The sequence below is a fragment of the Anguilla anguilla genome, chromosome 18, assembly GCF_013347855.1.
Source record: "Anguilla anguilla isolate fAngAng1 chromosome 18, fAngAng1.pri, whole genome shotgun sequence".
NCBI lineage: Eukaryota > Metazoa > Chordata > Actinopteri > Anguilliformes > Anguillidae > Anguilla > Anguilla anguilla.
The window spans coordinates 31,139,850-31,164,849 of record NC_049218.1 but is presented as its reverse complement, the minus strand read 5'-3'; positions in this window follow the sequence as shown (position 1 = coordinate 31,164,849).

The following is a 25,000-nucleotide window of genomic DNA, read 5'->3' as shown; positions in this document are numbered from 1 at the left end:
AGTATTGTACCTTATCGGACCTGTTTTTTGCAGTTGTTCCAGTTACCTTTTGTATGCACAATGTTGTACGTCGCTTTGGATAAAAAGCGTATGCCAAATAAATGTAATGTAATGCATGGCAGTCTGTCAGAGGAGCTAACCGAACCACTGATTTAGTGTATGTCAGAGATTCAAACAAAATTCAGGAATGTCTTTAAATATAACAGTTGATAGGATTATTTTATTAAAGTATTCAGAGTTGTTCAGATGTGCCATGCAGCATAATGTAATATTCAGAGCTGTGCTGAAGTATGCACACGCCGTGTTGTGATAATGACAGAGGCGGAGAGGTGTGTATTAATTATGACGGGAGGAGAGACGCAGCGCTTCTTGCTGCGCGCTCGCTTCCTGCCGGCGGTACGCTGCCACAAGGTCGCACCTGTCTGACGAGCCCCGCGGTTCGTCTCCTCAAACAGCTCCTCCTCGACTTTGTTTCCGTGACGACCCGCTGCGAGGGACCAGCCTGGCGACAGCCTGTTCAACTGTTTGACTCTTCAATCTTGTGATACATACTGCGAATTCTGGAACCACAGCCTTGGTATGACCCACAATGCTATGTGGGATGGAATCTGCCCCAAACTCACTCCCTTCGCTTATCATAGAATGTACTGCTAAGGTGTGTCAATTTATTCAATGCTTTTCTCTGGTTTGTCCTGGTTTCTTCTGTGAATGCACTGATCAGTAATAATGTGCTTCAATCAGCCAAATTTATGACTTTCGTTGGCCATACCACAATCTCATCAATGACCCACAGGCTAATATATTAAAACACACCAGTGCAAAGTTCAGTCCATAATTCTTGCTACATTATACATTTAAATACCATTTATGTTCATGTGAACTAGGCTTCAGACTGTTCTGTATAACTGCTGTATTAAGGTAGGGCTGAGACATACCTTGAAAAACTGAATTTGTATTCTATCCTTATAGTAAATCCTCCTTTAGCATTTTTTTCCTTATTCACAGGTATAAAGCAGAATGGGGAATAGAGAGAGGAGAATCACAGCCCAGAAGGTTCCATGCTGGGGGACCAGACCCCCACCCACCACCCCCCCCAGGGGGGGGGGGGGGGACTCAAAATTAGCTGGAGAGTTGGTGGCTCTACAAACCTCAGCACACGTCTCTTTCTTTAAAAAAATAATACATTTTTAATCAGCCTTATCGGACTTACTCAGCATTTAACTTTTTTCCTCCGCTTCACTTGTAAAGACGGTTTACTTTTTAATGACCACCCCTTTCACGGGCTAAACCAAAGGCCTTGATCGGGAGTCACTGGTTTAGATAAATCTGGCTCATGCTAAATGTCATACAGCTATTATAACATATTCAGTGAATTCTATAAAACAGATTATAGACTGATTGACTTTATCGCTGCATACAGTCTGACATTATTTTGTATTGGTTACAAGATGTAATATGCGGACATACATGGATAACACAGGTGTTGTGACATTATAACATTGGAACAAATTATAACGCATATTTGGTACATGATATATACCCTATTATTACTATTTAACCTTACAAGAATACACAGAAACATTTAAGAAAAAAACTTCATTGCACATTTGTGCATTAGTGTCAGGTAAAATATTAATAATTTTCCTGAGTCAGGGAGTATGCCCTCTCCAAGATGAACTAATCACTGCCTGCCTGGTGAAAGCACCACTAGAATAATATTATCCATTTTGTAGTCCAAATGAGTTTGACATTTGGTGATGGAGTTCAGCATCATAAACGTGTAAAGATTTCTGACTACAAAGCTATCTTGGAACTTGACAGTGGTACTTCTAGCTCTAGTAATTTTTGCTCACCCTGAGAAATGTGTTGTTGTTGTTGTTGTTAATTTTTATATGTGGTGATCACATATATATTGCTGGATGCACAACCTGTTTACTCTTAGTTAAAAATGTAAGCAGAGAATATTGAGTTGATTGTTGAGAACAAATGGACTCATTTCAACAAAAAACAAAAAAAGGCTTTATCACTCCTAATCTTATTAAAATAGTAAAGTAAAGATGGAGAGTTAGAACCATTACAGGAAAATAATTGCATTTTGACAGGACTTTGATTGAGAAAAGATTAAGACCTTTGACGCACCCTTGCATTTATGAGGAGCTTGAGGTTGAATTCTTATTGGTTGTGAAGTTGGACTGAGATTTATGAACACCGGGTTACCGAACACAGTCATTCAGGGCCTTATTGCTTTTTACCCATTTCTAATGTCACTTTGCGTTGCTCTTCCCTCCTCCCTGTGAATTGATTGATGCAGGGGTAGCTGAGCACTGTTCTTGAAATTCAGGAACTCAGCACACGTAGCATTGCTTTATGAAGGTAAGAGAACTGTCCTTTTAACTCAGTGACCTTTATCAAATTCAGCAATAAATATGACTTAAGACTTATTACTTATCCTACAGGAAAATGACAGCGATGACATTTTATATGGAAATTTGACAGCTCCAGCCTAATGAATATTGCAGTGGGAAAAGTGTGGTATGTTATTAATGTAAAAGGCGGTACAAAACAGTGTTAGGACCTGGCTCTTAGATTTATTTTGTGCACACAGAGTGTATCTCTCTCTCACACACAAGCACGCACGCACACACACACACACACACATACATTGCTTTACTAAAACACGAGACATTTAAATTCATGAAACAAATCAGAAACATATTTTCCCTCATTTCAATAAATTGAATACTGAATATACTACCTTTTCTTCCAATCAGACTCTTACCTATCTACACAATAAAAACAAACCATTTTCAAAATATTCACAATTTGACCACAAATTTGCAGTCTAATAAATGGTGAAATTGGCAACTTATTGAAATACCCTGCTGAATTTTAATGGCTGACCGAAAAGGAGTATGATGTCTTGTTCCCCATCATCCTGTTCCCTAACGCTCATTTACTGATACAAATACACACCTCCCAGCTGAACCTCCTATCAGATCTATGCTATCTGCAATAGGCTCAGTCGCTGAACCCTTTTCCATATTCTTAAACTTGTTTCTAAAAGATCTCGTTTTTAAATTGCCTTTGTTTCTAAGAGACATAAAAGATGTGCAGAACTGTCTGTCCAATTGAACTGTTGGCCCGAGTGTCTTATTGGTGTCACTTGATGTGGAAAGACTATACATCTCTATTCTACACAAAGAAGGTATTGGAGCAACTGCAGAACTGTTTCACTCTCAGCAAAGAAGCAATTCCCCCTGTTCATTTCTGTTGAAAATCTGTAGCATTATATTTTAAGCATGGTACTTTCATCTTCAAATCAGACAACCAATAATGGGCATTACAGTCTTAACAGAGCATGCTAATTTAGTTGTAGAAAAATAAAATGTAATTTTTAACTGTTTTTTTTCAGTCCAAAAAAAATGTAAACAGTATATACTATATATATTATATAATGATGACATTATGTAAGATATTGCAAATTAACTAAATAATTTGTGAAATATATTCATTCAGGAACATCTTTCCTAAAATGTTGGGAAGAATGTACTTTCTAGAACTAGCCATCACCAAAAGTCAAAACTGGACATGTTCAGACTTCCATATACCCTCCTATCCTAAGATCTTGTGGGAAAAGGTCTGTATTTACATTTTGGCATAATGCCAAGCACCTTGGATGCAAGAAAAAGAAACACGTTTCAATGAAAATATTTTCAGAAATATAATTTATTTTTAATGAATGTCTAGTGAAGCGTATGTTGTTGAAAGATCCAAAATGGCCGAAGACCCCAAGAACATCATAGAAGCTGTGTCCAGCAGCACCAGAAGATGGGTAACTGCAGTAAGATGCAAACAGTACCCATTCACACCACGTAGAGAGAGATATTCAACTTCTATTTTCTACCAGTTTTGTGACCGAGGCGAAACTGCCTTGCCGTGGATAAATTTGAAAGAACTGTAATGAAATCTAATGAAATGAGGTCAGGCCTACATTTTAAGCAGAGAAACTGTTACACTGGGTTGATTGAGAGAGCACATTAGTGCGCAAAATCCACTTTAAAGTCATTCTTGTTGTCGTCTAAAGTACTAATATAATCTGAGAGAATGATCTGTGACTGATTTTAATTTTATTTATACAAATATGACAGATGTGCACAGTTGTATTATACAACAAACTGCAAACATTTTAAACATCCTTTTACTGGAAAGACATTTTCTTTGAACAGCTCATTAACTGTATTACTGCAAATGTAGTTTTTTATGTCGAGTTATCCATGTGTTCTAGTTTGGAGAAACAAACAGTAAGTCTAAAAAAAAAAATGTTTGAACATAACATGACAATTCAAATTGGAAATGCTGATTATGCAATGGTCAAACATATGAATGTAAATGCTTACCAGTATCTCTTAAATGTTTATGGGCTTGAGATAGCTGAAATCCCTACAGGGTAATGCAGTCTTTGTGAGCATACGCATGTGTGTGTGAGCGTGTATGTTGTGTGTGTGTAGGTGAAAGCATATGCGTGTGGGTACACATATACATATGGGAGTATGTGCATGTGTGTATGTGTGTGTATATGGGAGCATGTGTGTGTGTGTGTGAGAGAGAGAGCATAAGCATGTGTGCAATCATGGGTATACAGTATACGGGAGCATGTTGTGTGTGTGTGTGTGTGTGTGTTCATGTGTGTGAGAACATATGTGCGTGTGCGAGCATATGCTTGTGCATGCATGCATGTGTGTGAGCAAGCATGTTGTGTGTGTGTGTGTGTGAGAGAGAGAGGCCATATGTGAATGTGAGAGCATATTCTTGTGAGTGCATGCGTGTGTTTGAGCGAGCATGTTGTGTGTGCATGTGTGTGCATGCGTCTGTGTGTATAAGGGTGCATGTTGTGTGTGTGTGTTTTAAAAATGAAAGGGTATAGTAAACATCACAGTTGCATAATTAATTGCTGGTTCTGAGTAATCATTGTACACAATGGATGCATTTCCCTCTCCAGAGCTCTTTTCCTGTTCTCCCCCTGCTGTTCCTTCTGCTCTTCCCCTGTTCTCCCCCTGCTGTTCCTTCTGCTCTTCCCCTGCTCTCCCTCTGCTGTTCCCTCTGCTCTTCCCCTGCTCTCCCCCTGCTGTTCCCTCTGCTCTTCCCCTGCTCTTCCCCTGCTGTTCCCTCTGCTCTTCCCCTGCTCTCCCCCTGCTGTTCCCTCTGCTCTCCCCCTGCTCTCCCCCTGCTGTTCCCTCTGCTCTTCCCCTACTCTCCCCCTGCTGTTCCCTCTGCTCTTCCCCTGCTCTCCCTCTGCTCTTCTCCTGCTCTCCCCCTGCTGTTCCCTCTGCTCTTCCCCTGCTCTCCCCCTGCTCTCCCCCTGCTGTTCCCTCTGCTCCTCCCTGCTCTCCCCCTGCTGTTCCCTCTGCTCTCCCCCTGCTCTTCCCTCTGCTCTTCCCCTGCTCTCCCCCTGCTGTTCCCTCTGCTCTTCCTCTGCTGTTCCCTCTGCTCTTCCCCTGCTCTCCCCCTGCTGTTCCCTCTGCTCTTCCCCTGCTCTTCCCCTGTTGTTCCCTCTGCTATTCCCCTGCTCTCCCCCTGCTGTTCCCTCTTCTCTTCCCCTGCTCCCCCCCCTGCTGTTCACTCTGCTCTTACCCTGCTGTTCCCTCTGCTCTTCCCCTCATCTTCCCTCTGCTCTTCCCCTGCTCTCCCCCTGCTGTTCCCTCTGGTCCTCCCCTGCTCTCCCCCTGCTGCTCCCTCTGCTCTACCCCTGCTGTTCCCTCTGCTCTTCCCCTGCTCTCCCCCTGCTGTTCCCTCTGCTCTACCCCTGCTGTTCCCTCTGCTCTTCCCCTGCTCTCCCCCTGCTGTTCCCTCTGCTCTCCCCCTGCTGTTCCCTCTGCTCTTCCCCTGCTCTCCCCCTGCTGTTCCCTCTGCTCTTCCCCTGCTCTCCCCCTGCTGTTCCCTCTGCTCTTCCCCTGCTCTCCCCCTGCTGTTCCCTCTGCTGTTCCCCGGCTCTTCCCCTGCTGTTCCCTCTGCTCTTCCCCTGCTCTTCCCCTGCTGTTCCCTCTGCTCTTCCCCTGCTCTTCCCCTGCTGTTCCCTCTGCTCTTCCCCTGCTCTCCCCCTGCTGTTCCCTCTGCTCTCCCCCTGCTCTCCCCCTGCTGTTCCCTCTGCTCTTCCCCTGCTCTCCCCCTGCTGTTTCCTCTGCTCTTCCTCTGCTGTTCCCTCTGCTCTTCCCCTGCTCTCCCCCTGCTGTTCCCTCTGCTCTTCCCCTGCTCTCCCCCTGTTGTTCCCTCTGCTCTTCCCCTGCTGTTCCCTCTGCTCTTCCCCTGCTCTCCCCCTGCTGTTCCCTCTTCTCTTCCCCTGCTCTCCCCCTGCTGTTCACTCTGCTCTTACCCTGCTGTTCCCTCTGCTCTTCCCCTCCTCTTCCCTCTGCTCTTCCCCTGCTCTCCCCCTGCTGTTCCCTCTGGTCCTCCCCTGCTCTCCCCCTGCTGCTCCCTCTGCTCTACCCCTGCTGTTCCCTCTGCTCTTCCCCTGCTCTCCCCCTGCTGTTCCCTCTGCTCTCCCCCTGCTGTTCCCTCTGCTCTTCCCCTGCTCTCCCCCTGCTGTTCCCTCTGCTCTTCCCCTGCTCTCCCCCTGCTGTTCCCTCTGCTCTTCCCCTGCTCTCCCCCTGCTGTTCCCTCTGCTGTTCCCCGGCTCTTCCCCTGCTGTTCCCTCTGCTCTTCCCCTGCTCTTCCCCTGCTGTTCCCTCTGCTCTTCCCCTGCTCTTCCCCTGCTGTTCCCTCTGCTCTTCCCCTGCTCTCCCCCTGCTGTTCCCTCTGCTCTCCCCCTGCTGTTCCCTCCCACCCTCCAGTGCAGCACCATGTCCTGGAGTTCTGGGGCTCTGAGCACTGCCTGAATATAACAGATTGCATCAATAATTCTTTGTGATGTTTCCCCCATGAGAGAGAATGCATCTTCTTAACTATATTTATCCTTAAAAAAAAAGAAAACGAAAGGGTGTCCCATATGGTATCATATATTTAGAGTGGGAATTTTCAGGATTACATAACTGGATATTTCTGAATATTTCAAGGCATTTCCCCCATGACATCTAAATTTCAGCCTGCCACCTTCTGATGTATCACTTGGTTGTGAAATAAAGGTGTGAGGTGAGAATTTATTTATTTATTTATTTTTATTTTTGGTTTCACATTTATTTACCCCATGGTGTGTTTACACAGTAAAATGTTCTGTGTTAATTCAACAGTAACAGTGTTAACTCAACTCTTAACGAATAACATTTGGTCCCACATTCCAGAGTGGGAAAACAATTTATTTGTTAAGAGTTGAATTTAACACTGTGTACACTGTGTACACTGCAAAATGTCTTGTGATAAATTCACTCTAGAAGTGTTAAATAAACTCTAATAGAATCAAATGGGAAAATATGCACTCTGTTGGAGTGAAAAGTGAATATATTGCTGTGTACTAGCCAATTCTCCTGGATTAAATCTAGGCCAAAGATTAGCTCCCACCTGCTAGGCCTCAGCCTTAAAAAGTGAGGAATTTGTCATGTTCTTTAAAAACAAGATCATCAAAATAAGATCTACAATTACGAGCACCCAAAGGAAAACAGCAGTTGCCCACCAAGTTAACCCAATAACCACTCATATCCATTGCTTCTCAATGTCTGGTGAAAATGAACTGCACAAGATTGTTTCACAGCTGAACCCAACCAGTTGTTCCCTTGACCCTATCCCCTCTAGATTTTTTTAAAGATCATTTTAACTGTCTACTGAAGAATACATAAATCTGTCCTTAAAATCAGGAGTTTTCCTTAATGCTTTTATGACACAGAATTGCGTATCTTGGCAACTCTGATTTTAGCTATTTTCAATCCATTTTAAATTTACCGTTAAAGTAAAGTATTGGAAAAATGATTTTTAAGCACATTAGCAATTATCTTTAAAAATCCTAGAAAATTTACAGTCAGGTTTTAGAGAACAGTACAGCGCAGAGACAGCACTGGTTAAGGTTGCAAATGACCTAAGACTTAGAATTGATTCTAATAAATGTGTCCGTTTTAATTCTTTTAGATCTTAGCACCGCGTTCGACGCAATAGACCACGGCATTTTAATTGATAGGCCTGAAAATTGAGTCGGCTTCTCAGGCGATGTTTTAAATTGGCTTCATACTTATATTACCGGGAGACGGTTCAATGTAAAGTTGGATGATCCCATCTCTGAGCGTGTCAGTACAGACTGTGGTGTCCCACAGGGCAGCCTCGCTCTCTCTGTATTGGCTGCCTCTCAGAGATGCTATTCGTGCGCATGGGGTGAATTTCACTTCCATCGCTGAGGACACTCAGCTCTATTTTTCTGTGACGCCAAATGACCTGTGTGTCATTTCTATTTTAACCAACTGCCTCGCTGACATGAATGATTGGATAGATTTTTTAAATTAGATGAGTGGAAGACTGAAATTTTACTAGTTGGTCCCAAATCAAAAGGAAATTTGGTTCACTCACGGCTGGGCACTTTGGCTCCACGGTCAAAAGCAGAAGTAAGGAATCTAGGAGTTATTTTAGACTGATCTAAATTAAATTCACATATTAGCATGGTCACAAAGACTGCCTTCTTCCATTTCAGAAATATAGCCAAAGCGAGAACATTCTTAATGCAGTCAGATGCGGAGAGGCTGGATATATAGTTTTATTTTTAGCCCACTAGACTATTGTAATGCCCATTTAACTGTCCTACCCCCCCCCCCCCCCTCACCACACACACCACACCCAATAAAAAAAACAGACTTCAACTGATACAAAATGCTGCTGCCAGTGTTTTAACCAAATCAAAGAATCAAGATCCTATTACTCCTGTATTACGAGCCCTGCACTGGCTCCTTGTGTCTTTTAGAATAGATTAAAAAATTATCTTATTGGTTTTTAAATCACTTAGTGGTAGTGCACCTCCATATTTAGCTGAAATGCTTTTAAAGTATGTACCTGGCAGATTCCTGATGTTCTCCGGTACTGGCCTCCAACATACAATACACATTTTTGGTGGTGAAAGAATATTTTTATGAACTCCCAGATAGATGCTATTGTCCAGTGTGTCACGCTTGGGGGATATACTGTAGTTGCAGATGACACTGCAGGAAGGGGGGGCTTGTTAAATTGACAACCTACATGTTGTCATAACCCTTGTTATGACAACCTACATAACAAGGGTGGCACTTACAAACTTCATATTTTACATAGTTGTCATGTATCATCTACTTATAAAGATAGAACAAAAGTCATTGTTTCCATTCATAGTTTGGGTGCAGGAGCACTGAATGTCTGAGTTGAATAATCTCAGGACGCTGGCGTCCTGGCCACTAGGGGGCTTGCGTGAAGGGTTTAATAACTAAACTGAGTGGAAAAAAAAATCCACATGAGCAGATCTTCTGTTAATGATACATTTTTCTGAAGACATATTTCAGCAGAAAGACCAAATGACAGCAATGATATTTAAGAAAACCAATCAATAAACATTGGAAATTTTGTGACAATCATGTGTATTTACTCTTTGTGGCCAGAAGGAGGCAGTCATCTACGCTGTGCCTCACGAGGTGAAGAGGGGAGTGTGTGTGAGACCTTCACCAGACCTGTTCCCACAGCCATTTTTCATTTAGCCCATGCTCTTATCCATATTTTCACAAAAATGCCTCCAAGGGCTGAGTTACAAATCAGGTTCCATAACCGTTGAACTACATGGCCTCTAATGCAATCCTGCATGGTCTGGATTGACTGATGATGTATCAAGAGCTGTGCTGATTATTGTACTGCTAAGTGTTGAGTGGAGTACCAGTAAAATGGAGGCAAATGATACTTGGAGATAACACTCAGTGTTCATGTAACCATATAGAGATCATATGAGTCCAGCATGGATCAAATATGAAAATTGTACAGTATGCTGCACCAATGTTATGCGGAAAGAACTGGAATTATTTATAAGCGCTTGAGGGATACAGGGTGTGGGGGTGGATGTAATGTTAGAGGGTTTATAGGGTGTGGGGGTGGATGTAATGCTTGAGTGATACAGGGTGTGGGGGTAGATATAATGCTTGAGGGATTACAGGGTGTGGGGGTAGATGTAATGCTTTAGCGATACAGGGTATGGGGGTGGATGTAATGGACCAGTGATAAATGGAGACAGGGCTACACACCCAAAAACACACAATGGTAACAAACACAGTTTTACAAGGGAGGAAAGAAATAAGCCATTGGACGTGAGAGCAGACCTCCATTTTTCTGGGCTAATGAAACTTTAACACAGGCCATTTTGAGAGAGGTTGTGAGAGAAACTGACCCTGCAGGTGGCTGAACAGTGATGAAAGGGAGAGTGGCTTAGGGTTAAGGTTAGGGCTACAGCTGAACAATGATGCAAGAGGGAAGGTGCTGAAGTAGTACTCACACAATGGATATAAAAAAGAAGAAGAAGAAGAAAGGTAAACATCCCTCCTTCGGCTGTAAAGAGATAAGCTGAAGCTCTGTAACAGAACGTCTCATTCCGCTGGTGATCAGTGGTCTGTACACTCTGAGCAGCACTGCTGCTCTCGTGTCTGGCTGAGCTTGCGGGGAGAGGGGTTTACAGCACACTGGGACACAGGTCAGTCCATCTGTCTGTCTGTCTGTCTGTCTGTGCCAGTACAACGCCACAAGGCTTGGGTCCGTGCTGGTTTGTGCTCTTAGCACACATACACACACACACACATGCAGGCACACACACACACACACACACACACACACACAGAAGCACATTCATACACACTTGTTTTGGAATGTATATTTTCTGTCAGTCACAGCATTCACTTTTGTTCCATGGGAGAAAGTTCTATTTTCACTCTGTCAAGTACCATTGATACCTTGATTTTTTAAAATGCTGGATACTATTAAATTTGTGGGTGCCGTGCACAGTATATTTTAAGAAGCTAAGCTTGGCTGCAAATTGCAGAGTCCACATATCCACCAACAGATTAGGAAGGGATAATGCTCCACATATGTCTTTCATTTGAGAAAAAAAAAAAACAGTATTGAAGGAGCTTGTCTCTCTTGTTTCCCTTGATTCTTTAAATAAATATCTCCCAAGAAGAGTGCTGTCCACAAGCCTGACAGCTTTATGATATTGATATTGTTTGCTTTGCAAATCAAATTCAAAGATTATTGCCTATGTGCTCTCACATTATAGCTAGAAATTGCTGTAATTTCTACATGGTGAAACCAAAAATGTATAAAAATACCCTTTAGCTGTGCACTTTAACCAGATGTGAATTGTTTGATTATAAATTGAAAATTGTGGAGCGCAGAGCCAAATCAAGAATAAATATATCTTTGTCACAAACATTATGGAGCTCATTGTAAATAAATAAATAGGAATTTTAAATTCCCCCCTCGTGAACTCCTCCCTATCTTCTGGATGTTTCCCCTCATCCTTCAAGAGGACCCACATCACCCCGCTGCTGAAGAAACCCACACTAGATCCTTCAGTCATTCAGAACTACCGCCCGGTATCTCTCCTCCCTTTCCTATCCAAAACACTTGAACGTGCTGCATCTAACTAACTCTCTGCTTCCTTCTCTCAGAACAACCTGCTTGATCCCCACCAGTCTGGCTTCAGGCCTGGCCACTCGACCGAGACTGCACTCCTCTCGGTCAGTGAGTCACTCCATGCCGCACGAGCAGCCTCCCTCTCCTCTGTCCTGATTCTTCTAGACCTCTCCGCTGCATTTGACACTGTAGAGCACTCTATCCTCCTGTCCTCCCTGGCAGCAACAGGGATCTGCGGCACAGTCCTTGACTGGATTGAGTCTTACCTCTCTGACCGTTCCTTCCAGGTTGCCTGGGCGGGTAAGGTATCACCACCCCGTCCCCTCGCCACCGGAGTTCCCCAGGGCTCAGTCCTCGGTCCCCTTATCTTCTCCTTGTACACCAGATCCCTTGGCCCTGTAATATCTGCCCATGGCTTGTCCTATCACTCCTATGCCGACGACACGCAACTCTTTCTCTCCTTCTCCCCATCGGACACACAGGTCCCTGCCCGCATCTCCGCTTGCCTGAGGGACATACAGAGCTGGATGGACAATCACCACCTGAAGCTCAACCCGGGAAAGACGGAGCTAATCTTTATTCCTGCTCTATCCTCTCCCCTCCTCGACTTTTCCATTTTCCTAGGGGACACCTTAGTGACATCATCACCCTGTGCCAAGAATCTCGGAGTGGTGATGGACAACAGGCTGTCCCTCTCCAAGAACATTGCAGCAGTAAGCCGGACATGCAGATTTTTCCTGTATAACATCCGCAGAATCCGCCCCTTTCTCACCACCTACTCAACCCAGCTCCTGGTCCAAGCAATGGTTCTATCCCGCCTGGACTACTGCAACTCTCTTCTGGCTGGACTACCGGCATCTGCCACCAGACCCCTGCAACTCATTCAGAATGCTGCGGCTCGTCTGGTCTTCAACCTCCCCAGACACTCCCACGTCACTCCCCTGCTCACTACCCTCCACTGGCTGCCTGTTATAGCTCACATCAAATTTAAAACATTGGTCCTAGCATACCAGGCAGTCAAGGGATCAGCCCCAACATACCTCCACAAGATATTCAAACCCTACATGCCAGCCAGATCCCTCCGTTCTGCTACCTCAGGACGCCTAGCACCTCCCCCTCTTCGCACCTGCACTTCCAGAACACGTCTCCTGTCTGTTCTGGCCCACGATGGTGGAATGACCTCCCTGTGGAGGTCAGAACAGCTGAGACACTGACCCATTTCAAACGACGACTGAAGACTCACCTCTTCAGGCTGCACCTCTCCCCATCCCTCCCTACCCCCCTGTAAATGACTGTAAGCTTAGGGTTGTAACTAGGCAGCTGTTTTGTAGGTGACTTAGGTGCATTAACTCTTAACTACTGCTTGTATTTTTTCCATAGACTGCGTTGTTGCCGTTCGTGTTGTTAATCAGTTTAACCTTCAGGGTCCAAGTTGAACTATGCGGTTGTTCCCTGCACTTGGACCGGTACTTCTCTCTAGGGGTTTCGTCATACTTGTTCCTGGTTATGGTTATACACTTTGTTATACGTCGCTCTGGATAAGAGCGTCTGCCAAATGCCTGTAATGTAATGTAATGTAAATTAACCCCAGTAAAGCACTTCCAGTTTATAGTCTGTAGCAAAGCAGCACTGTCTCAGTTCTCTACCCACTCTGAAGCTGTATACAGATATGAATGGCAGATATGTAAAATATGAGATGTGCTCAAGTCCCTGCAAAAAAAAAAAAAAAGAGTATGTAGTGGTCGATAAATAATGCAGCATAACTCGCTGGATTGAGTGCCAGATCGTGAGATGAAGGCCAGCAGTGGATGGGGGAAAAAGTGCGCTTTTGGAAATATAAATAATCGCAGCAATGTCAGATGATCTCTACTCTTCAGCGTTTCTACAGGCCTGGGTCCTTTCCTTGAGCAGACGCATAATGCAGAACAGGGGGAATTCAAACTTATATCGCTCTTTAATGGCTCCGCAGACACCCTCACCCTTCACACCCCGCACACATTATGCATTTATGCATCTGGAGGTTTATCGACGCAATTCAGGTCGGATGTCTCGGTCTGTAGTGCCGCGGCAGCAAATGCCCCATTTGGGATTTGAATCCGGAGGTTCAAATCACATTTACCATCTACTCTGCATCACTTCCTCCGCATCACTTCCTCTGAATACAGTTTCCTGAGGGCACCATATTAAACTCGTTGCGCTGGCAGATTATGTCCTCTGCCCGTAGGCTAGACCTTTTCACCCACATATCACTTACATATGGATGGCTTTTTCTTTTCCCTCAGGCAGTGGTAGTTGTAATATTATTTATCTGGCTTATTATTGTCTTGCAATAGTTTGTGCTGAATACACACATTTGAATAACACTTATACCCCTGTATTGAGGAATTGTTATTAAGAATTATTCACACAGGTTCTTAGGTCTGAATGTGCATATAATTTAGCCAACAAGTATCACTTCAAATACACTTCAGATAAGAATTACATACATAAAAACATTTGAAAAGTGAGACCCAGAGAAAAAAACAAAGGGGTCCATATCAGTCAAGCACAAAGTAGATTGTGCTCTCCCATTAGATTATATTTTCCCCTTGAATTAGAAATATCATTAAGGGTGTTACAGTAGCAATATGCTTAATGATATTTCTAATTCAAGGGGAAAATGCTAATTAAGGATGCAATTAAGATTGCATTTGAGTGGAAATGGGCATTCACAGTGGTTTGCGCACATGCACGCGCACCCAGGCGCACATGTGCACACACACAGTCACACACACACGCACACACACACACGGTACCCTCTGTGTACGTGACCTGTCAGGTACTTCACACAGTTCCAGAAGCAGAAGCTGGTTTGTCAGGCCGTCTTTGTGAATGTCTCTGAAACACATGTCCTGTAAGCACGGTGGCAATGTCCCCGTATAGCCCTGTGGCATCGGGGCTCCTCAGTGGCGCTATGGCTGCCCATAGGCCCGCTGCCTTCTGCCATTTCAGGATTTCAGCTGGGAAAATCGCCATCAGTGTTTCATTTTTTAGCCCCTGGTAATCATGAGGGGGGGTTTGGGGGGGGGGGGGGGGGGGAGTTGTTGACCAAGTGCTTAATCAGTTTGATGCGGTATCCATTATTATTATTATTATTATTGTTATTGTTATTATATTATTGCCATTGTTGTTGTTTTATTGTTATTACTATTATGATTATTACTAGAATTATTATTATTGCTATTATTATTATTGTTGTTGTTGCTGTATTATTTTTTTTCTGTTTGTTATGCATCAATATCCATACCAGCTAATATGTAACAAATCAGATATGGCCTGGTACAGTTCTGTAGTTCAAGGCGGATGAACTGATACAAATCAACGCCACCACAACAGATCTACACAACGTGCTGGTGTTCCGTTGCTATTATTTTAGAACAGGAGTGAATGAGGGAGCCCAGATCTCCGCTTACACGGCTGTTTTTCCCTGTGTTGTCAGAGATATTAAAGTTGGGTTTGATGCTGTTTACAAAAGGTCATTCTTCATTAATGGCAGGTAACATGACTTTTAGAGAAAGCAGGCCTTCTCGGTTCAGTTTCTCGCAGATAGTTAAAATCTCTGTCTAGATTTATGCGAAAAGCCACAACCTTAACAAAGGTTTAGACTCCAGTGAAAAGGTTCAATCAACTTTACAGCTGCTCTGCCACTGACAGCTCCATAATCTATTAAACAGCTCATGCTTGAACAGACTTTAAATCCATCACAAGTTTATTTTCAAGGTGTTTTAGGGTTTACAGCACTGACAACAGGTGTGTGTGTGTGTGTGTGTGGGAGAGAGAGAAAGAGAAATTATTATTATCATTATGTATAGTAGTAGTAGCAGCAGCAGTACTAGTAGTAGTAGTAGCAGTAGCAGTAGTAGTAACAGTAGTAGCAATAATTGTAGCAGCAGCAGTAGTAGTAGTAGCTGTAGCAGTAGTAGTAACAGTAGCAGCAGTAGTAGTAATAGTAGTAGTACCAGTAGCATTAGTAGCAGCAGTAGTAGTAAGTAGTAGTAGTAGTAGTAGTAGTATCTGTAGCAGTACTAGTAGTATTCATAGTAGTATGGTCTTCTTGTTGTTGCCACCATTTAGACCAAAATTGTTTTGTTATCCATCCATCCATTATCTATACCCACTTATCATGGGCAGGGTTGCGTAGGGTGCTGGACTCTATGTTAGCGTACATTGGTTGAGAGGCAGGAATACACCCTGGACAGGCCACCAATCTATCGCAGGGCACACACACTCATACCTAGGGGCAACTTAGAGTCTCCAGTCAGCCTTCCTGCATGTCTTTGGACTGTGGGAGGAAACCTGAATACCTGGAGGAAACCCACGCGGACACGGGGAGAACATGCAATCTCCACACGGAAAGCCCTCAGGCATGCATATAAGGGTATTCACAAGACTTTAGTTCATAACATGTATAATTTCATAATTCTATAAATATTACATGCACACACATGCCTGAAAATGTTCATACAGTATGTGGAAATGCATCTAGGTGCACAGATAGAGCCTCTTGTTTTCTTATTACGATCAAAACGTGGTCATATTTTTGATCATGCCAACGGAGGGATCTGAACACTTTCTTCCATGTTGACACAGTGGGGGGCAGAGAGCCGGTGTAATTAGTTTAACGTGGGGGTGGGAGGGTGGGTGGACAGCCAGCCTGCTGAGATAAATCAGGCGTTAATCCTTTATTCAAAATGGAGCGATTTACTTTTGATTCTCATCCAAGTGCATTTATTTAATATTATCGCCCTGCGTGGCTCAGCGGAAGGATCGGGTCCCTGAACGTGCCAAACTCTGGCCCCTCTCGATGGCCGGGGCCCCCGTGAAATGGGGATTTTCATCTCATTTCATGGGGCTCACTTGGAAAATGAAGGAGAATTAGGGGAAAAAAATCAGTTCTGAAATGCCCCACATATTGCATGAACCCAGCAGTGGGGTTTTTGTAATGCAGGCAAACTCCCATTCAGCCCAAGGTATAGCCTCAAGACTGCTTTGCTTCTCTATATTGATTTTTGCATGGCTGAAGAATTCCTAGCATGCGTCCTTCACCACGCATATGCCCAGATCATGCGTGTGTATGTGTGTGTGCGTGGGTGTGTGAGTGTGTTTGCGTGTGTGTGTGTGTGTGCGTGGGTGTGTGTGTGTATGTGTGTGTGTGTGTGTGTATGTGTGTGTGTGTGTGTGTGTGTGTGTGTGTTTGCGTGTGTGTTTGTGTGTGTGTGCGTATGTGTCTGCATGTGTATGTGCCGCGTGTGTGTGTGCGCGCGCGTGCGTGTGTGCGGTATGTGTTTGCGTGTGTATGTGCCGTGTGTGTGTGTGCGCGCGCGTGCGTGTGTGCGGTATGTGTTTGCGTGTGTATGTGCCGTGTGTGTGTGTGCGCGCGCGTGCGTGTGTGCGGTATGTGTTTTGGCCACGCACACACTGTCTTACAATCAGTCGCTATTTATGCTTTGATGTATTTCTTTGCCTTTGAATTGTTATTGAAGGCGATAATGACTCAACACATAATGATCGGAGCTATAAATCTCTGACACCAGATCAAGCCGCACTTTGCCCTGATGACAAATTAAAGTGCACTTACAGTATTAAGGGCTGTTGTTCTTCATAGGAAGGAAAGCAGGAGGAAATAGCATCTGTGCCCCTCTGCTGTAATTAAGCATTGTGGTGGTCATCAATTTAATGTATTCTGGTTGTGAATTATGTGCTGCAATAATCATAAATCACATTATGTTCGCATTTTAGGCATTTAGCATATACTCTTATACAACGCAGGCCACACAGATTGCATTTACACTGCTGCACCTTTTATTGAAGCCATCCAGGTTAAGTACCTCACACTCAAGGGTACAGCAGCAGTGCCCCCACCTGGGCATCAAGCCTGCAACCTCAGTGTTACGAGCCCACTTTCTAAACTATTACGCTATACTGCTACCCTGCCCCACAAACTGATATGATTCAAAGGAAAGACTGCAGTCCGCCTTTCTACCGGTACTGTGAAAGGTGGAGAAGAGGTTATGAGATGTGTGATGTGTGTCTGTCTGAGTCACGATCTCAAGTGAAATATCCTGAGGACGATCTACAGGGACTGTGGTGAAATTACAGTTTGTCGTGAAAAGTCAGAAACGATCAGACTTTAGCCCATTCACTCAGATTTCCTCTGGCCAATCCTTGCCCATTTAAGGGTTACTATTTAAGGCTTTATAACTCCTGAGGTGAGTTATATTAAATAATTTAAATGTTACAAGCAGGAATATGTACATCTTTGCCATGTTCGTATGCATGCTTGCTAGACTTTATACTTCCTCCTCCTCTTCTGACCCACTCCCCAGAGAATTTGCTTTAGCCATGCAGATGAGTCAGCAAAATTAGTGAAATCTTCCAATAACCGAAGGAAAAAAAAACAATTATGCCTCAACGAGTGCTTGTATATGACTGTGGAGTGTTGTGGCTCACTACACAATGCTATTGTGAAGGGTCCCTGTTATACACTCCAAATGAGACAAGCCATTCACCACTGTAAAGCTTATACTGCCTGCTACTGGATGAAAGATTTATCGATCAAACCAGAACAAATTGAACTAGAATAAATGACCACTGGATCTTTACATGGACAAAACTAATGGAATGACTGAGTATTTATTCCATATTTAGTCACTGATATTGATAGTAGAATGACATGGTATACAAAATTACACAATAATTCTTCTAGTTTATTTCACTATTCAGTGAGCTGCATTTTTCACCTTTGGGCTATTGTTGGCTGTATCTTGTTGCTATGACGCAACATGAATTCTTGGTGGTGAAAGACTATTTTTATGAACTCCCAGATAGATGTTATTGTCAAGTGTGTCATGCTTGTGCAGTATAGTTGCAGATGAGACTGCAGGGAGGGGATGGTTGTTAAATGGGTGAACTACATGACAACAGTGGCACTTAGAAACTGTATTTGACATAGTTGTTGTGTATCTTCAACAAATAAAAACAGAACACAGATTTTGTTTATAGTTTGCTCGCAGGAGCAGTGAATGTCTGAGTTGAGTTGAGCGATCTCAGCACATTACCTTGGCCACTCGGTGTTAAAGGGGGTTAAAGACACCAAGACAGCTCTGAAGAACAGTGTCGGATGTGCTTTACTGGCTGGAATTATATTTTTCAGTATTTTGTATTGTATATAAAAACTGATGCTTTCAACAGTGAAAGGTAAGATTTAGAAAGATGCTAAACCTACTATGTCCATAGTCTCTTCGGCACCCCACTATTGGGACAGGACCTTTTCCCTTACGTGTGATAGCCTAATATTTTGTCCCAAATTGGCTTTGAACCCACAAGGGGTGTTATCTCATTGACGGGTGCAGTGAATGGCACTGTCGCCTCACAGCAAGATTTGTACGTCGCTTTGGATAAAAGCGTCTGCTAAATGAATGTAATGTAATGTAATGTAATGTAATGTAATGCAAAGAGTCCTGACCAAGTGTGGAGTTTTTCATGTTCTCCCCGTGCCCACGTGGGTTTCTGCCTGGTACTCTGGTTTCATCCCACAGTCCAGAGACCTGCAGTATGCTAATTGGAGATTCCCCATAGGTATGACTGTGTGAGTGAATGATTTATGGGCCCTGTGATTGATTAGCAACCTATGTAGGGTGTATTGCTGCCTCTTGCCCAGTGCATGTTGGGATAGCCCCCACCCCCCTCCTCGCCCAACCAGGAATAAGCAGTTTAGAAAGTTCTGAAATAACATGAGCTCTACACAGTTGTGGTGTGGAGACACAGTGCAGTAATCTCAACTATCATGAATGAATTGGTGGATCCAAAGGGGATTCAAAGGGTTAATGTGGGCACAGATTGATTGAGTGGATTGAAGCTGGGTTTGGGTTTGCACCATGTTTTTTTAGTACAGGTGTATTTAAAGCCAGTGTTGCAGAAATGTTTGTCTCAGCACCTTGGAATCTCCCCCAGCAATCTGCAGCATTTTGTGATTCACAGACATCAGATGTCCTTGAACCCCCTGTAATCTCAGGATGCTGTAACACTATGTACCGGCTTGGCATCTCCGTACGGCGGGCACACTGGCATCCTCCTGCTTACCTTTCCCCAAATAACGCGGAAGCAAAAGCAAACACTCATTTCGGTTTCTGAAACTACATCGTTATTTTCAAGTAATTCAGTCCAGCGGTACTTCGTTTCATTTCATTATTATATGCACTGGAGTGAAATCCCTGAAGATTAAGAACAGTTCAATAAACAGAATGTGTTTTTTTCTGGCTTTATCCAAAAAGATATAAATAAATAAATACTAAATCCTCTTTTAATTAGATCTGTTGTTTTTTTCTACTCTTTTCATTTTCTTTTTAAGGTTGAGCATTGACGCTGTTTAATTCTCAGTTACTTTGGCAGAGCATGCACTTGCATTATGTAATTTTGTTTTGCTGTGTAATACCTTTGATACTTGCTTTGAGTGTTTGTCTGAGACAGTTTCCTGGGGATAATGCCATCCCTCATTGACCTGTCAGTTATGCAGTAATGCTTTTTTTATGCAGAAAAATCCCTGGTATTTAGTTTTTTGGCAGAACCTGCTTGAAATGTGTGTCAGATCCAATCCCACACACTGCAGATTCTCGAAAGAAAGTACCACAGATGTGGGGTTCCAGCTGACATCTGCTGCGTATTTATATATTTATTTATTTTATTTCAAAGTGTTTAATGCTTTCTCTGTGCTTGGCTTCAGACAGTGATTGTAGATTTTCTCCTGCAGAAAATAGACATTTATTGTTCCGTTGTTAAGCATGGTGAAAACATGCCTCTATGGTATGGTCAGCTGCAACGATAAGTGTCGTTCTCTGGCTCATAGCCATGTGAGCCCCACTTGTGAATGGCGGTCAATGTGGGTTTGCTAGTTATAATGACTCTGTGACAACATGTCCTAACTGGCATCTCTAAATTATGTGAAGCGTGGCTCAATTTTTACCAAGCTAGACTCACTGTGTGAAGAAAGCCCTTTCCCACATGTTAAAATCTGCATGACTGTTTGGTGTTCCCCGTTCCAGACGGACAGGCCTAAGATGGTTAAAGACAATGCAAGAAATCAAAAGCAGCAGTACTGAGCCCTCTTCACAGACAACAAACTGAGTGGACATGGCTGATGACATCACACGGCCGATGACATCACACGGGGTAACAGAGACGGCTGAATCAGTTGCATGTCATTGCCTTTAACGGCCATCCGACGGCCCTGTTCCAGTTCGCTCCGTGTCACGCGATTGCCTTGATATCAGTCCGTGTTGAACAAACAGCGGCGAGTAAGATCTCAACCGGGGCCCCGGAAACAGCGAGGCCGCCCCCGGTCAGCGGTAATTAGCGCAGAAGCGCGTAGCTCCGGAGGCTAGCGTGATATCGGACCCCTGAGAAGCGCGGCGTTCAGGCGTGATTGCGATGGATACGTTTCCATATCGTCAGACCCCGAGCTCAGCCATTTCATCCATTACAGCTGCGCGGGGTGTAATTATCTTTGATTTATATGTGATTATAATCGCTGTCTGTGCTCGCGTCGTCTCGTGTTTTGTTCAACCCATCAGTTTCCCACGTTACTTTGAATTTTTTTTTTTTTAAAGAGGTAGTTTGAAGTACTTCGTACAAGAAAAATGGCTTTAGAGTACTTCTTTCCCGTTGCCTGTTTCAACAAGGTGAGGCAACCTTTAGTCCGGGCCCTGACCTGTCGTTGCCTCTGCTTCGTGTCATTATTATTGAACGATAGCAGCGTTTATTTTGTCGGAGTCTGGAAAAGCAGCTCTCGTCACTGATAATTCTGGGATGGCTGAAGAGGAAGGGACACTTCCGTGATTAAGAACACGCAGATACCGTTCTGCTCCCCTTCCAAATCTGAGACTCGAGGTCAGCGGGAGGACGCATCGGAATGAACTTCCTGTCTTCGGCACTCTGTATTCTGCGATAATTTGCTCTGAAGGCAGGCTTTAAATCAAGCTCCCCGTTCTCTTTGCTCCTGCTTGTGACCGCCTGGACTCTTAAATTTAAATACTGAATGCTAAACTGCTTCATGCTTTACAAAAAATAAATAAAAATACTCTGCTTAGATTAAGTCCATCCACACAAAGCTGGAGAAACTCACCTTTGAGTGGAATAACCCCAGTTGGTGAATTCTGACCAATCGTGCGCCTGCAGGTTTGTTATGCTTTTATATTGGCTATTGATCTGCATTCAGTGCCGGGTAATTGGGGTACTGTAGAGTCTGATTATTCCCTCTGAGGTTGTCAGGGGTGATGTGATGTGAATTAATTTTGGACCGGAGATTGTTCCCCTCTTTCTTTCCTATAACACTCCCTACACCTTCAGCTGACAGACAGGAAGCAGGAAGTGAGTCTGACTTCCTCATCTGATGACTTTCAGAATGAGATAATTACACTCAAATCAGACAGTCCTCCCCTCTGTCTTCTTTAAATCTAACCTAAAAAATGTCCAGCGGAAGAGGCTGCTAGGTAACTGTTTCAGTGTGTGGATGGCCCTGTGGTCTGGTATCTGTTAAGGCTCTGTTCCAGTGTGTGGATGAGCCCCATGGTCTGGTATCTGTTAAGGCTCTGTTCCAGTGTGTGGATGGGCCCCATGGTCTGGTATCAGTTAAGGCTCTGTTCCAGTGTGTGGATGGGCCCCATGGTCTGGTATCATTTAAGGCTCTGCTCCAGTGTGTGGATGGGCCCCATGGTCTGTTATCAGTTAAGGCTCTGTTCCAGTGTGTGGATGGACCCCATGGTCTGGTATCAGTTAAGGCTCTGTTCCAGTGTGTGGATGGACCCCATGGTCTGGTATAAGTTAAGGCTCTGCTCCAGTGTGTGGATGGGCTGACTGTGGCCTGTACCTCCTCAGAGTTATTCATAATTGGTTGTAGTATTTCTCTGGGAGGGAGGGGTTTAGCCCAGGATGACAGTGCCATTCTCTGGCAACTCCCCTCTAGTCACATTACTGCAGTCTGCTTGCTCAAGCTGCACATGAAGTGTCATCCTCCAACTCGTGTCTGTGAAAGCTAGACTTGTGCACTATGGTGTGTTAAGCAGAGGCGACTTGCAGTGACACACAGTGACTAGGTGAGGCAGGGTTCACACCGGCACCATGCACCTTCCGCAAAATCCAGCCAGTTATTTTTCTATTTAGTTGCGAGGTGTCAGTAGCTGATTGGCTGGCTTTGTTCCGGTGGTGCTAAGGGAAATTCAGAGGAAAGAGGGTATAGGGCAACCTGACTGACTGAGAGTAATGCTCGTGTCTTGGCCCCTTAGGAGACCACGCTGTCGTACACAGACGCCTTGACCTATCACACGGGGAGACCGTGTAATTGGCCGTTAGGACAATGTTCCAGATGGGCTTGAGCCTTGATTATACAGCATATGACATCTATCAGCAGGCTCTTGTGCATAATTGTTAATGGTGAGACAGCAATCTTTTAGAAAGAGCACAAAAAGTTATACTGTCAAGACGAATGTTATTTGTGGATTTATAATTGGGCGGGCAGTCTGGTGCTGGTGAGTTATCACTGGAGGAGGTCTTCTTGTCACTTCAACAACTCTCAGTAACCCATCTCCAGTGTGCCCATTGTATTTTAGTTAATTTCTTTGCATTCTGTTAGAATGAAATTTTAGAAGAGGAACTGTTTGAGGGTAGCCTGCAGGAAACCAAGTCCACACAAACGACCGGGCACAAATGTAAACAACCATGCATCAATGGAAATGACCATGATTCAGAGGAAATTACATCATTCATGACTAATTATGGTAATTATTAAGGCAATTTGGATGCAGTGAGAGTTTGGAAAGCCCTCGCCGTCAGTTTGCTTTAACCTTCAGTGAGGATATGGTTTGTGTGTATGATATGGCCACACTGGACGAAAGATTTCCAGGTTTGACACTGCCGGTACACAGAGGGGAGTAATTTATATTTTGGAGATAGCACAGATTTGGGAACAGGTCACAGATGTTTACAGATGTTTATTCAGATCAGGGGGAGAGAGGGCGAGAGAGAGGGATGGAGAGAGAGAGGTAGAGAGAAAGCACAAGCAAGTTGTGAATGAGGACGAGAGAGAGAGGGAGGCAGAGAGAGGGAGAGAGAGAGAGGAACAGGGAAAGATGGAGAGAGAGAGAGAGAGAGAGAGAGAGGGGGAGAAAGAGAGGAAGAGAGTGTGGCTGACTCTCGCTGTAGCAGGAGATGCCACTTGGCAGCAGGTCTGGATTAGTTTTGCGTGGCAGCAGGGCACTCAGTCCCCAACAGAGCCCGTGCCCCATCTGCCTGGCACATGGGGCACCCGGGCATGGCATCAGAGCCGTTCCCACGGGCAGCGACGGGTCTAATCCCTACATTAGAATGGCACGGCTGACCAAAGTAGAGCTCATTTACAGATTTCAGAACATCCTACACGCACTGGGCTACTCACACCTTAAAACAGACCTCACCTCTGAAATTACTCATCATTTCCTGAGTTTACTCAGACACTGAGTGTTACACTTCCCAGTAAAAGATACAGTTACTGCTCTGTTCTTGACAGTATGCTCAGAAGACCACAAATAGCAAGACATTTCCATTAAATTCAAACGCAAATCTTAATTCTTAGAAGAACACAAATAGCTCAAAACAGCATGCCCAGAAGAATACAAAATAGCAAGACATTTCCACTAAATGCAGACTCAATCAAATGTTAAAAAGACTTTCTCATTTACAAGGTACACTTTGTTCTTGTGGAAAGCATATTATGCAATCCTTGATGGAATAAAATAACAGAAATCAAGAGAGAACAGCCTTTTCCTTATACACATACCAAATGTTGAATGCATTTGAATGTTTTAAATAATAATAACAATAATTACAACTATGTATAATCACAGACATTTTGGCCAGAGACTGCAGTCCAGCATAATTCTGATTGGCTGTGCTCAAAGAGTCAGAAATGCCATGAGTCACTGCCACAGCACCCAGCACACACACAACCACAGGAACAATGGAGGGATTGTTAATTGGCTTGTTATGGCTTTTGCATGACAGGCTGACTGCAGAGGTAAGATGAGACCCATTGCTTCCATTGAACCGAATGAATCATTCTGGGTCCAGCTGAGTCAGTACTACTCCCCACTGCAGGCAACCTTTAAACTTCACACGAATAAAGAAAGAAAAAAAATACTAATTAAAAGAGACATACAGGTACGGTGTAACATGACACGTTCACACAATAGGAGGTGTACCATGCTGCAAGGACAGGCGAAGATAATTCATCTCTATTTTTGATTAAAAATTATTCTTTTTTTTCTGCATTCCTTCAGACTGAATTTTCTCATTTGAGTCAAGGTTTGGATGACACAAACTTACGAAACTTGGATGACATTTTCTTTTTTTATTTTCATTCTTTTTTTTTTTGTAATTACAGTCA